Genomic DNA, 14,699 nt, shown 5'->3' on the forward strand with positions numbered 1-14,699 from the left:
TCTAGGCACAAATAGACTAGGTCCACTGACATGGTGTGATTTGAGGGGCTCAGAGAGGCCTCTGTATCTTGCCTCTGATTCTTCTCTGATTGGGAGAGATAAGAAGGAAGGATGAAGTCATTGAGGGCCTGGAGAACAGGCTGGTGATGTTTAACTCATTCTAATAAGATCTCACTGTGGAAGGGCTGAGGTTACCAAGAAGTATGACCTAAGGCACTAGAAGCTGTGTGAACGTGTGTGTGTGTGTGTGTGTGTGTGTGTGTGTGTGTGTGTGTGCATGTTTCCAGATGTCTGTGTATGTGTGATGTGTGAACAAAGGCAGTACGGCATGAGAAAGCAATGGAAGGAGGAGGAGAGACTGCTCAACTTGCCTTGGAAGTTGCTCCATCTTATACAATCACCTTTGCAGGTTGGATGGCCCAAGATATCTAAGAAGTTCAGGATTGTCTCAGCTGTGAGGAAGTGGCATTATCTGACCACAGGGCCTTATCACAGGCTGCTTCCCTGATACAAGGTGAAATTCAGACTTCTTGGATGCTGTACAGGTGGCCTCATTTGAAGAAAATTCGATATACGGAAGTCTAAATTTTTGAAATAATTCACTCGATTGAAATCTGATTGAGGTCAAAGATCGTGTCTTATATTTCTTTCATATCTTTTGCCCATTAAACCCTCCATAAATACACATTGTTTCTCTACTAAATAATTCACCTCAGGGTTCTTGGAAATAATGAGCTCCCTTAGCACTCTAAAGATACATTTCTATTTTCAAAGATTTCCTGGCAGCTCTTAAGGGGTGTATCTATTCTATAGTCAGAAATACATCTGTAGACAATTTTAGTTCAAGTGCACATACAACCAAACAAAATCAAATTCATGCGTTCATAATGGCTTATCATGATGTTGCTTAGTTTGGCAGTTTTATTTTAGTAGGCAAATGTGTACTTTATAATCAAGAATAATTCTATTCCTAGGTGCATAGGAGGCAAAGAAGGAGCAGAGGAAGATGAGTACTTCCAATTTGAGTCAATGTTCAGGCAGATAGTTATAATCATTTAAGAGATCTCTTGGCTTCTAGAAGAACAAGTTTCTGGGGCCTCAGGACCACTCAGAAAAGAAAATAGATCTCCTGAATGTAAAGAACCTGCATTTATTCCAGGTGATAAAATTCCCCTCTGTTCTCCCCTGTTCCAGTAGAACAGAGGTGACACATTTGGTGACAATGATCCTCAGTCTCTGGGGCGGCCTGAGACTCGCTATGGGCTGCACCAGCTCACTCTCTACCAGGCTCGGGTCCTGATGCATACACACCACTCAAGCAACCCTGCATGGCCAACAAGAGCCTTCCTTCTCCAATTCCAAAAAGGATGGCACCTTTTTCCTCTAAAGGAGTTTCTATTTTGTGTAATTAATAAAAAATTAGGAGGCCTTTTCTCAAAATAATTCTGTATATATATATATATATATACATATATATATAATTCCTTTTGAAAGTGTAGATTTTATTAATAACTTCTGCTACTGTTGGGCTTACCACTGGATTCATGAACACAACCTCCCTTTGGCATTGCTGTTGAATTCCAAGGAGCTAAGATGTTTTGGTAGAGAGTGGAGAGGAAAGGGAGCTAAAGGATCCTTTCCTATGAGAAGCTGGACTTATTTTTCTCTTTGGTGTTCTAATTTCTCTTAGTGTGTGTCTCCTTGTACCATTGCTGTAGTACATCACGACCACAAATATGCCTCGCTCTGGTGGAGGGCTGTTAGTGTGTTCCCAGAGAGACAAGTTGTTTGAAGTGAATACGTTCACTCCTTGAGCCATGCTAAGAACAGACTTTTATACACTTATTCCTGTGTGGCCACCCAGACTGTAAGTGTCTTGGAACTTTGGGGCTCATAATTCAAGGAAACCACTTTTATGCACAAATGAGAAATACATCCCCAGTTCGTGCATCACTGAGGGCTGGGCCGTGAGGAAACAGCAGCCACAGCTCACAGAAGGAACAAGAAAACCACAGCTTTGCTTACAAAATTGGCTGCTTGAAGCAAGTGTGCTAGCACTTTGGACAGATTATATATGCTCAACTTTGCTAAATCATTTACAGAAATCTCTTAAAAACAGAGCTCTTTCCTTAAGCTTCTGTGTTCCGAATTAGACACATCTCTATTTAAACTCGATTAATCTGTACTATTATGGTGATGTGCAGGTGCAAGTGTGGAAAAGCAAACATTTGAGAAAAGCCATGGCCTTTCTTTACAGAGCAGCAAGTCTCAATTTGCAATTTGCAATGATCTGATACTTTCCCATGGGTGAGCAAAGAGCTTGAGAATTGCATTCTCTTCAGGACAATAAGACTGTGCAATAGTCCGCTATTTTGGTTTGTTCAAACAAGCAATGGAAAACGATTTCACCAATTCTTTTTAGGCATAAGGGTGTCACAGAAGTTTTTTTCTAATGGACTGTCGCTGACCTGGCCACAAGTGGCCAGGAAGAAGGTCTTAAAATTCAGGTACATATGAAGAATGGATGGATTCCCCAGGTCTGGACAGGTGAGGAGTTAAGTCTAGAGGAGGCTACTTAGGCAAAAAGGAGCATGTAGGTAATAATAAGTCAGAGTGCACATGTTAGAAAGTCGAATAATCATCCTTGGGTGGAGATCAATTTTTCCTTGCTTGCTTTTCTGCTTCCTGCTGGGTGTGGATGGACCAGAGTTTGTAGGAGCCAATTCCTGGCCTAAAGAAGATGAGAGATCTGCGGATGATGGCAACAATCATGATAGTAAGTGCTTAGCTTATGACTACTACACTTACTATGCTAAGCATTTTACATATTTTAACTCATTAGTCCTCACAGTGACTCTATGACGTAGATGCTAGTATTGTTTTCATTTTGCAGATGTAGAGAATGAAAGAGAGAAAATAAGAGTTTATATAACAGCTAAGCACAATAAATGGTGGTGCCAGGATTTGAACACAGGCAGTCTGTCCCCAGAGTCCATGCTCATAATTCTATTGCTTGGCATATATTGTCCAACATAATTTGGCTTGCCTAGTAAAATGTTTTTCTAATGAACCCGCAGTGTGAGTCAACTTGGAAGTATAAGGCTTCAAAATACCAATGCTCTTTCAGCAAGTATCTCTGGCAGCTGGGAAAATATGAAAATAGTCAGCCTCTATGATTTGATGTATAAATTGGTTCCATTCTTATTTGCCTCAAGGATGGTCTTCAAGCACTTCTGCGCTCGCCTTAAGCATACACTTAAGGCCGAGTGGGGAAAAGAGATCTCTGGGCATCTCTTCAGACACTTGATTCTAATGTGGTTAGTTCTTAAGAGGTGATGACAGGTGACCATTACAATAGATCAATCACTTACTGAGCACTGACTATGTAATAGGCACTGTACGAGCATTTTACTTGCATCATCTCCCTAATCTTTGATCTTGTCAATAAAACAGGTATTATAGTCCCAGTTTTAGAGATGAAGAAACTGAGGCACAGAGAGTCAAATAATTTGCTTGCTTGATGTTCCAAACAAAAAAGTGGTAAACATTGGATTCAAATTTGGGTCAGGGAGACGCCAAAGTTCTTGCTTTTAACCATTGCCATAGATACATACCAGTACTTTAGCACTTAGTGACATTTGTACTGTAGCACTCAGTGACACATTATTTAGCAAAGTGAAAATTACTATGTCAGTTTCTCAATCCTAATCAAGGGTTTTGTGATGGTTTTTTTGTGTATCAACTTGGCTAGGCAGAACTGCATTTCCCAGAATTCACTTTTTTATATGTTTCTGGTAATAGAAGAACCACAAAGAAAATTCTTGGGAGATTTATAGGACAGAAGGGAAGCAGGGGCCATCTTGTAGCTCATATGTTGTTGCTGGTCTGCTGAGTCAACTTGTGGTTGGTGTGAAGAAGCATTTATAAACTCTGCTCTGTTTCTCCACCTCCTGTGCAAGGTGTGTGTTTAGTTCCATGGCAAAGGGCCTTGACTTCTATGTATCACCAAGATCAGTCTACCTGTGCCTATGGCTTCCAGCCTGCCTGGGATATTTTTTGCATCTATCTTCTCTTTCTGATTGCTTGTCCTATGGACATCCAGCTCCAGACTCAGACATGGAGACAAGAGCCTCACAGAGACTGCTTATTCAGCTCCCACGAGGCCAATTCCCTGGAGCAAATCTCTACAGTTTCTGTTTCTCTGGTTGAACTCTGACCGATATAGTTGGTCATCTGAAAGTCATCTCTACCATCTCTACATGGTCCATGCCCCAGCATCAAGACTGGGGCAGTCCTTCCTTCCCAGGGGGCAGGGAAAGAAGTGCAGGCTCTCTTTACCACTACTTGTGGTACCATGCTCTATTTTCTATCATGCTCTCTCACATGATTATTACCTGTGAGATAAATAAGGTAGAAACTCTTCTCCCATTTCACAGAAGAGGAAACTAAGGCCTGTGAGGTTTGATTACTTGTTAGCAGCTTTCTCAGGATTAGGATCTAGGCCACTGGACTTCAATTAGGTGTCCTACACTTATTCTGAGATTCAATATTATGATTTTTCAAACCCAAGCATATATAAGTGAGTGTTGAATTTCTTTGCCGGAGGCAAGCCTTCTCTGTGGATAGTTTAAGCTGTGATTTCTCAATGAGAATGAAACTATAATGGAGCTCAACTTGACATTTTCTTCTCTTTGAATTTGAAAATAACTTGCTGATGAATTTTTTTAGTATCTGCTTCAAGATTCACTCATGCTGTTCACATTTCCTTGTCTTCTATAGTCAAATGTGTTACTGTTTGAGGTAAGGGAGCTTCATAGTGTGTACTTTCCTTCTGATGAGGCAGAAGCAGACCAATATGAGGAAAATTAATATAAAATATTAAGTGGCTCATAAAACAGAGGTGATATATTTACATAGAAATGACATGATCAGGATATAGATCTAAAGGACATTAACATGTTAGTTTCTTGCCTGTGGACAGATAAAATTGTGGGGTTTTTTTCTCTCTTTAAGACTGATTCTTTTTTCAAACTTTTTTGAAATGGTTCATGGCACAGATGAACCACATATAGTGCCCAACCCACTAGAATGTAAGCCGCGTGAGACCAGAGACCACGTCTGTCTTGCTTATGATAGTCCCTAGCATCTAGTACATAAACAGTGCTTACCACATTGTAACTTACTAGGTGAACTTAATCGTCACAAAAAAATAAGCAAGAAATATTGTTATCCCAAATGAAGAAACTGAGTCACAGAGAGTTTAACTAACTTACCTAAGGTCACCCAGTAAGTTAGTAGTGAAGCAAGGTATGAATCCAGGCAGTCTGGGTCTAAAGACCTACTCTTCACCCCTACATTGTATTGCTATCCTGTGATTATTGTTAGTAATTGGCCTGGATTATACTGGATTATTATATCACTTATAGCGATATAATGAGTGATAAATATGTTAATAGCTATCACAAATTTGTGGCTATTTCATCCCGATTCTCTTTTAGAACATATGTATTAGACATGTCTATAAATGCATACACATAGGCATGTATATATACATACACATGTTTACTCCAATGACAAATCTCTTTCCCAAACACTGGATAATAATAACAGGCATTAGCCATAAAAAAGGTGAATGTCTCTAAGTCCAGGAGCCTCCCTCTCCTGTGGCTGCAACTACTATCCTTACTATTGACTGGATGCCCAACTGCTTTTTGGATGAAGGCGAGAAATGTTGTCTTAGTCCTTCTAGGGTTACTACAAAAGAATGCCTGAGGCTGAGTAATTTATAAATTATTTGACTCACAGTTCTGCAGGCTGTACAAGAAGCATGGCACCAGCTTCTGCTTCTGGTGAGGGCTTTAGGCAGCTTCCAACTATGGTGGAAGGGGAGGGAAGCTGGTATATGCAAATATCACATGGTAAGAGAGGAAGCAAGAAGGGGGCATGGAGGAAAGCACAGGCTCTCTTTAACAACCAGCTCTCACAGGAAATAATAGAGCAAGAACTTACTCATTACTGTGAGGACCTCACTCATTACTGCAAGGATGGCACCAAGTTATTCATGTAGGATCCACCTCCATGACCCAAACACTTCGTAGTAGGCCCCACCTCCAACAATGGGGATCAAATTTCATCATGACATTTGGATGGGTCAAGGAAACCAAACTATAGCAAATGCGAACAGGAAAAGAGTGAGTGGAGCCACATTGAGGCTTGGTGAAACAAGGGTGGGAAGAACGAGAAGAAAGAGAGGGGTATTTTGAATGGCTCCCAAGCCTAAACCATTCAATAGGTATTAAATAATAACAGTCCTCCTCAAAGTTTTCACAATGGAAATGACAGTGACCAAATTTTCAACATGGAGGTCAGGACCACTCTGGATGTGATCTGCCTGAGCGCAAAGCCTTCAGGAATGACTTAAGTCCCCTAAGTTAGCTGTCAACTTCATTTTATTTATTTATTTTGAGACAGAGCCTCACTCTGTCACCCAGGCTGTGAGTGAGTTAGCTGTCAACTTTAAATAAATTGAAAAAACATAGTAAAGGAATAATTTTGAAGATTTAGGAGCCAGCTAATCTCTTTATCTCATTGGGTCAATTTTCCCCACCCTCTCTGTCCCTCGTTGATTTCAGCTGCTCTACTTTCTTGCTCAGCTCTCTGCGTGATTGGGTTCCGCCACATTGCCTGGTCATCATGCACACTGACCAGGAGCCAGAGTTCAACTCACGCAGCCCAGTGGTTTTCATTTGTTAGAAATGACAGGGTTTTCTTGTGCTGTTATAAAGCTTATCTGCTCATGTTATTTCTCAATATCAAATCACAGTAGAAAAACAGAAATGCCCCTGCTTAACACAGGTAGGATTACACTTGGGAGTGTTAATGACTTAAGCAAAGATTTTCCACCTACGGCCAAGTGATTGATGGCTTATCCATCTGCACGTAAAACCAGTGTTTAAATCCTGGCTTGAATGGTCATGTCACCTGTAGTTTCTAAACAACTGAATATTTTCTCCCAAAGTAAGAATACAAGAAATAAGAATGAACACTTGTAAGTTAGCTTTTTATTTCTCTCCTGTTTGATAAGCCTGGAGGAGTCTCTCACGTGTGATGGTAATTGTTATTTGTGGCTCTGTGGCAGGCCACAAGAAGGTCACCAGACTTAGGCTGTGGCTTATTCCCCTTTTGTCTTCTCACGTCAGCAGGTGTCATAAATATCAATTTCATTATAATTTAAATATAACTACATAACTGGACATAATGGGCTTTTGACTTTCCTTTGGAAAACTGGTTGAGGCAGTTTTGGGGACAAATAAAATGAAAACTTGCCTGTTTTCTTTTTTTTAATTGAATTCTCCTTCAATTTGATCCATACTAGGGTATCAAATATTGCTTTCTAGTTAACTCCTGTTCTCAGCTTTAAAAATACTGTGTGTACACTGTTCAAGGTGTACAAGCACATACACATATACATATAGATGTAGACACATGTACATACACTGTTCAATAATTTATACTTTGAACAGCATTCCGATTGGCGGTGCATCTAAATGTTTAAAAAATAGTCAGCATGCCATGTGAATTGTGCAACATCCTGAGCCCTTGGTCATTCTCACCTAGACCACTGTGACAGATTCCTAACCAGCCCTCCTGCTTCGCTTCTCCCCTTAACTCCTGACGGCCATGTTCTACACAATAGCCAGAGTGGCTCTAAAAAGTAAATCCGACCACACCACTCCCCTGCTATCACTGTCTGGTGGCTTTCCACTGCAATGGGAGTGTAATACAAATGTCTCACAAGGGTCTACTCTGTCCTACATGACCTGTATTTTGCCTTTCTCTTGGACTCCATCTCATTCTACTTCTGGGTTAAGATCCTGTCTGCCTCAGGAGTCTTTCCACTTGCTCTTTCCCCTGGCTGAACCTCTCTTCCCTTAGATCTTGGCATAGCCAACTTTTTCTATTCATTCAGGTCTTAAGCTCAAATGGTATTTCTACTCTTAAGTGGACCTCCCTGCAGTCCCTGGCTGAAGCAGCTTCCCCCTCCACTGTCTATCCTATTCCTCTATCTTTTATTCATAGAATATATCACTGTCTGAATTTAACTCATGTATGTTTGTAAAAACATTTATTGTGTGGTACCCCGCGGGAATGCAGGTGCCATGAGAGTGTCCTCATCTGTCTTTTCCATCACTGTACCACAGCACCTAAAAACACATAGGTATGTTCCAGAGACTCAAAGAATTATTCAATAAGTGGATGAGTAGGTGAACAATTTTACTTAAAGGCAATTTGGGGTAAATTTAATTATTTGCTTCCAACTTTTTTATTTTGAAAAAATTAATTATAACTGTCAGTGCTGATTGCTACTTAGAGAATCATAGAAGCTTTTAGTTGGAAAGATTGTTCAATGATCAGTCCAAGCAGACATTCCCTTAGCCAACAGTCCTGACAAGGACTCATTTAGTCTTTATTAAAATATTCCCAATGTTGAAAAGCTCACTCCTTACTTATCCAATATATTCTAATGTTAGACAACTCTGTTGTTTAATAAACCAAAGTCTCTTTGCATTATGCCAAATCTTAGGCATAGTTCTGTCTTGAAGGGTTACACAGATAAGCCTTCTTTCTTTTTCACACAGAAATACTATCATGATTTCTTTTCAGATGGTTTTCTGTTTACTAAATGTCTTCTGTAAGCTCAGTGATTCCTTACATGACCCTCTTACCAGATCTTTCGTTCTTGTAATATTTTTTAAAAGGTGTTTGCTTCCTTCTCCTTCCTGAATACATTTTTCTTTGACAATATTCTCATTAAATCTTGTCATCTGCAGTGGAAAACAGTATAAAGCCATGTGAGTATAGAAAAAAGTCAGGAGTCAGAAAAACCATAAAGAACTTGAGAATTGTGGGAGTTCTCTAGAAAAGCATGATCATTACTATCAATAAGACTTCTTTTGCTGGGCATTTGGATTGGTTCCAAGTGGAATACTATGCAGCCATAAAAAAGGATGAGTTCATGTCCTTTGCAGGAACATGGATGAAGCTGGAAACTATCATGCTCAGCAAACTAATACAGGAACAGAAAACCAAACACTATGTTCTCACTCATAAGTGGGAGTTGAACAATGAGAACACAGGGACACAGGGAGGAAAATATCACACACCAGGGCCTATCGGGGTAGGGGACAAGAGGAGGGAGAGCAGTAGGACAAATACCTAATGCATGCAGGGCTTAAAACCTGGATGACGGGCTGATAGGTGCAGCAAACCACCATGGCACATGTATACCTATGTAAAAAACCTGCATGTTCGGCACATGTATCCCAGAACTTAAAGAAAAAAAAATACTTCTTTTTTCACTGTGTTGTTTCTTTTAACTATATTGGTGTGTCCTTACATATAGACTTGAGAAAAAGAAATCATAAGAAGGTCACCAGATTTCTCCCTTCATACTACCGATGGAGATAGAAGGGCTTTGCAGGTGTGACTTTCCCCTTGGACCCTCAGTCAAATAGAATTCTTTTTGAGAGAATAGGCTTCCTTGACTCTTTGTACGATTTTGTTGCATCTTCAGCCTGAAATCTCAACAAATACAGATTATTTTTCCAACACCGAATATTGCCCCAAAAAAGGCCACCGTTCTTTTCTTCCTGGTTTCCTCTCAACTTCAGTAACCACCAGAATACAAAGGCTGGACTCACAGTAGGAACACAGTGGTGACTCTCATTCAAGCAGAAAGTTGACCAAATGGATAATCTTCCCTCTTTGGACTTCTCTGAAAGTATTTTTGTCTGTGCACTTTGGATGGCATGTGAATCACTTGGCCTGTTGAAATGCCTTACATGGGTGCCAATAAGCCATTGCAGTCAAAGTAAGCAGAACAAAACAAAGTAAACCAAACACTTAAAACACAATTAAAAAGGAGGCCAAAGTTTGCGGTTTTTTAAAAACTAAACTAAAATCCATCTGATTCTATCATTTTGAGTTGTAGTGATTATTTTTTGAGAAGATGGAGGTTTTCAATGAACAAGTGGTCTTTTGCAAGCAGTATTGTCCCAACTGATCTTATGATTGATGTTTTATGTGGACATGGCGATCGATCTTATGAAGGCCCTTGGTCTGGGGACTCCTCCGGTGTTGGCAGTTGGGTAAGGAAAAAGAGAGTGTTGTCACAAGTCTAAAAAGGCCACTGTACCCAAGGAGGTATATTGTAGTCATTGAAATACCCACTGTCAACCTCGTAATTAAGGCATGGAGTTGGACAGTGCTCTCTATTTCCACACATGTGTCCTGGCCAGCCTCATGGACTTGGAGAAGTAATTTCTTTTCCCATTCAAAGCTGCCCTTAATCTCTGTTTCAATCATGTAAAATTCTACTGCAATAAGGATGGCAGATAGAAGCTGCATGTGTGTGTGTATGTGTGTGTGTTTGTGTGTGTGAGAGAGAGGGAGAGAAAGAGAGAGAGACAGAGACACTGAATATTGCTAAATATTCAGAGACAGAGCGAGAGATATACCCATGTGATGATTCTGAACATGTTATTTAACTAGTTTTACTAATAGGCCACATGAAGCTCTCCTGGTGCTTCCTTGAAGATCTGATGGTGGGTTGGAATCCAGCCATCACTAGCTAGAAATTCCAAATGTATTCAGCTCAAGACTTTTTAAAAATCTTTTAAAACATTTTTTACCTTTAGCGTTATTCACTGGGACACATTTGCAGTAAAAGAAATATTTTAATACCAGGCTTATACTTGATTTTTAGACATTTCTGGAATCCTGTTAAGGGTTCCAGAAGGATAGCTTCAATATTTTTAGTTTTCTCTGATAGCCATGGTGTTTTTAGGTTGATAAGGAAACTCGTCTGTGATCTTTACTCATGAATTGTCCTTGATCAAATGAAGGAAATGGGGAGGGGTGTATGTAAGAGGATAAATGAGATAACAGTGATGTTGCTTGAAGCCAGACATGTTGTAGAGACTGAAATGAGAGTTCAAGGAGATGAGCTAGGAGGATTATTAGAATCCAAGGGAATTATTGTGTCATCGAGTTAATAGTACTACAGGGAGAAGATGCATAACTCATTAGAAGAGAAACCAGAGAAGATTTATTTGGTAATATGTGACCCGCCTTCCTTACAACTGGAGAAAGTTATCTCTAGATCTATGAGGTAGAGCTGGCAAATACATGCTGGAGATCTTTTTTTCTTTACTGAGATGTCAGTGTGCAATGTGAAAACCAAAAGCTCCTAAAGATAGTACAAGAAATCACACATCTTATAAATTACATCTCTTTGCTAAAGATGATGGACTTTTCCAGGAAACGATGCTATTGTTATTTCCCAAGTAGAGTTTTTTTTTTTTTAACTTAAATGTTCTTGAAGAATTGAAGAATTGATATATAGAGAGAAGACAACGAGGGTAATAAAAAAATGCAAGAATTGTGGTAATTGGTGTTCTGTGTCAAGATCCTTAAATCTCAGCCTTTCTCTTAATATCATAAAGATAGAGTAAAAAGTCTTTTGTGAAGTAAGTAGCCAATAATGTTTTGTGCCCATTTTAGAGATAGTGCACTTGAAGGCACCTAAAACAGAGTGAAAATTACAGAGAAACAAACTTACTGTTATCACTAGGCAATTCCCTCTCCTGGGATAATCCCACAAAACAAACAAAACAAAGTAAACACAATAAACTCATCTGCTGCCCACACTTTTTTGATAATTGCAAGACAGCTTGCGATGGAAGAGGGAAGGCAGATCTGGTAGCTTTGATTTTCCTCTGGATGTAGACAGCCAAAATTGCAGAGCATGTGCTTGTCCCTGTATTTGTTTACCTCATTTCTTCTTCCAGAGGTCAGACAGGCCTGTCCTAGTTTTTTCATTAGAGTCACTACCCTTTCCTTTGTCTATATGGCTCCCTGGGGTCTCTGTTCAACTGTATATCATCGTTGAATAGGCTTGGCTTCAAATCCCAGCTTTGTCTCTTTCAAATTGTGTAGCATCGGGGACATCACTTACCGTAACCCACTGTCACCTTAGAAATAAAGCCTGAGGCAAAACTGTATATGTTATCACTTTCATGGGAAGTGTCATTCTAGAGAAACAATAGTGAAGAAAAAAGAGAGGGAGGCAGCACAGGAGATAGGAGGAAGAGCAGCTACGAAGGAGCACATTCCCAAGCTGGCCACTGCTTTGTGACAATACTATTGATTGCTCAATCTTTTAGGTCATCTTTAGGAGCTGGCATGAATTGCTGTGTTTCAGAACAGTCCACGTAGAGGAATGAGGAGAAGAGGATTCATCCATTAGCTTCCATCTCCCATTGGTGAAAACTTGCCCTGCAACTCCTCCACACTTCTGGGTTGTATGACCTGTCCTGCTACAGCCACTATGGAAATCTGAACCCATGTTAGTAGCCACCTCCTCAGGATGACCTGCAGCTTATGGGGCATGCAGCAAGTAGGAGCAAGCCAAGGGCCCTGCGAGCTAGACCTCTGGCACACTGCAGAACCAGCATGAACCAGGGCAGGTAGTGAACACCGAGAGGGTCCCATGGTACTGCCCACCATAGAGACTAAAACAGAGCCTTTGGCAAGAGGCAGGAGGCTCTAGGCATGAGGTGTTTTCAGTCATAGCCACACATTACCTCAGATTCCAGGAGCAGCTGCTGCAGCAGACCCAACTAGCCCAGCCTGCAGATTGTCACCATGAAGACAGAGATGATCCTTCCTCCAGTGAAGAGCAAAACTTCTTTGTGGCCTATATGACTGCTTGGTGCTGGGCAAGCCTCCTGAAGAGTCATCAGCAGCTGGAGACCATGGCTGAGTAAATCCAGGGTGGAGGCAGGGCATAAGCTGGGTCCAGTGCATTATCCATCCTTTCTAGATCTTGGCTTCTTTTTGAATAATGAGCAGTAGCAATTGCTATTTCCTCTTCTTCGCCATTCCAAGCTTCCCTCTACAACATCCTCTCTTTCCAGCTGTGTAGCAGGCGCAGCTCTAAGCCCATGTGCTTGGGGTCTCTTACCCTTGGAATTGCCTCCTTTGCCGGGCTTTCTAAGTTGTCTTACTGCTAGTTTTCAAGGATCTTAAAAATCCATCCTCTTGTATGAAGGCTTCTCTGGCTGAATGGGCATTATTCTGGCGTATTCCTCACCTTCCAAGTAAAATTTATGAGCATGTTATTTAGGTTCTAACAGCTTTATCTGTTTTTGGTCCTGGCAATGACTGTATTTGGAATGCTCTTTTTAAATACTGTGGCTACTGAGATCTCATTGAGGGCAAAGAATGGTTAAAGTATCACTTAAAAAAGGCAGTCAACTTCTCTACATAGGAGATACCACAACTTTTGGCTGTAGACAGTGAGGAGGTAGGAATACTGCTGGTTGCTACTATTTTTCTTCTTTCTTTTTGCTATTGTTCATTAACATCCCCTTATTTCCTCTGATTGTCTCACAAGGAGGGTAGTCTTTCTGCTTAATCCTATGGCTTAAGTCTCCTTAATAAGGCAACAAGCTGCCCTGCAACAGAGAAATGAAATGCCTCACTCTTCCCCACCTCAATTCCATGGGAACTGGGACTCAATAGGTCAGGATTGAAGTTTGGGTCTTGGGGACCAGAGCTTGGTAGGGAGGGGAGGAAGTTACCATATGAGTGTCCCAGCATGGAAAAAGTCAAAGGATTATTCTGATCCACTGTCTTTAGGGAACATGGAGGCTTAAAACCAGCATATGAAAATACTGCCATTAAACTGAAGGAGCCACTTTCAGGTTGGCTGATGAGAGGCAAAGTCAAGAGTTAGGAGCTGGGTGAAACCAGAAGGATGTGAGATCAGGAGCAATAGGAGAATGTTTTGGACAACTGCAAGAATGAAGCTGGAGCTTGGGACCTGCCTTTAATGGCCATCAGCCAGGCGTAGTGAAATACATGAAAAGCACAGCATTGGGGTAGATCAGATGTATGACCAGGACTGCACATGTGGAAAGAGACTTTTAACAAGGGACACACCCATCTTTATATCTCTAGCTGCTTGCAAGCACTGAACTACACATTGATGGGAAATAAACATATGTAGATAACCAATTTGATCAACGAAATCAGTCAGCAGCAGGTAGAATTTGCCCTCACACCTGGGCTTTGTCTCTGCTGGCTGATGCATGTGTTTCACAATTAGTAAATGCAAAGCAGCATTTCCCACCCCACACACACATACACCTTAGCCTGTTCTTGCCATAAGCAAAAGGCCAACGCGTCCTTATTTCACACTCAGTTTTGGAGTAGTTTGTGTTCCCTTGGGTAGGAAACTGCCTCTTCTTGTTTTCAATATGGTGACTTTTCAGCTTATAGCCTGGGTAGGGATGTGATATTTGGTTAATGCCAAATTTGCTCTGAACATTGCTGGCTTTAATATTTATGTCCTGGAAAATGCAGCTCTCCCCATGGTTTGGATATTTTACATCTACACGTTATATTGAGAAAGCCAGAGTTGAGGCTCATGGAAAAAAATAGCCAAATTGATGACTAATTTTACATCAGAAGCTTTTTCAACCAGAGAAACAGTATGCTACAAGAGTAAGCAGGGCCGCCCCACCCCTGATCCCCTGCCCTCTGCCTGGAGAGAGGAGATTCTCAAGTGTCTCTTTGAGAGAGGGTGGAGGAACCACTGAGCAGAGCCCGCTGTGTGGACCCATACAGCAGATGGT

Source organism: Pan paniscus, chromosome 15 (assembly GCF_029289425.2).
Source record: "Pan paniscus chromosome 15, NHGRI_mPanPan1-v2.0_pri, whole genome shotgun sequence".
NCBI lineage: Eukaryota > Metazoa > Chordata > Mammalia > Primates > Hominidae > Pan > Pan paniscus.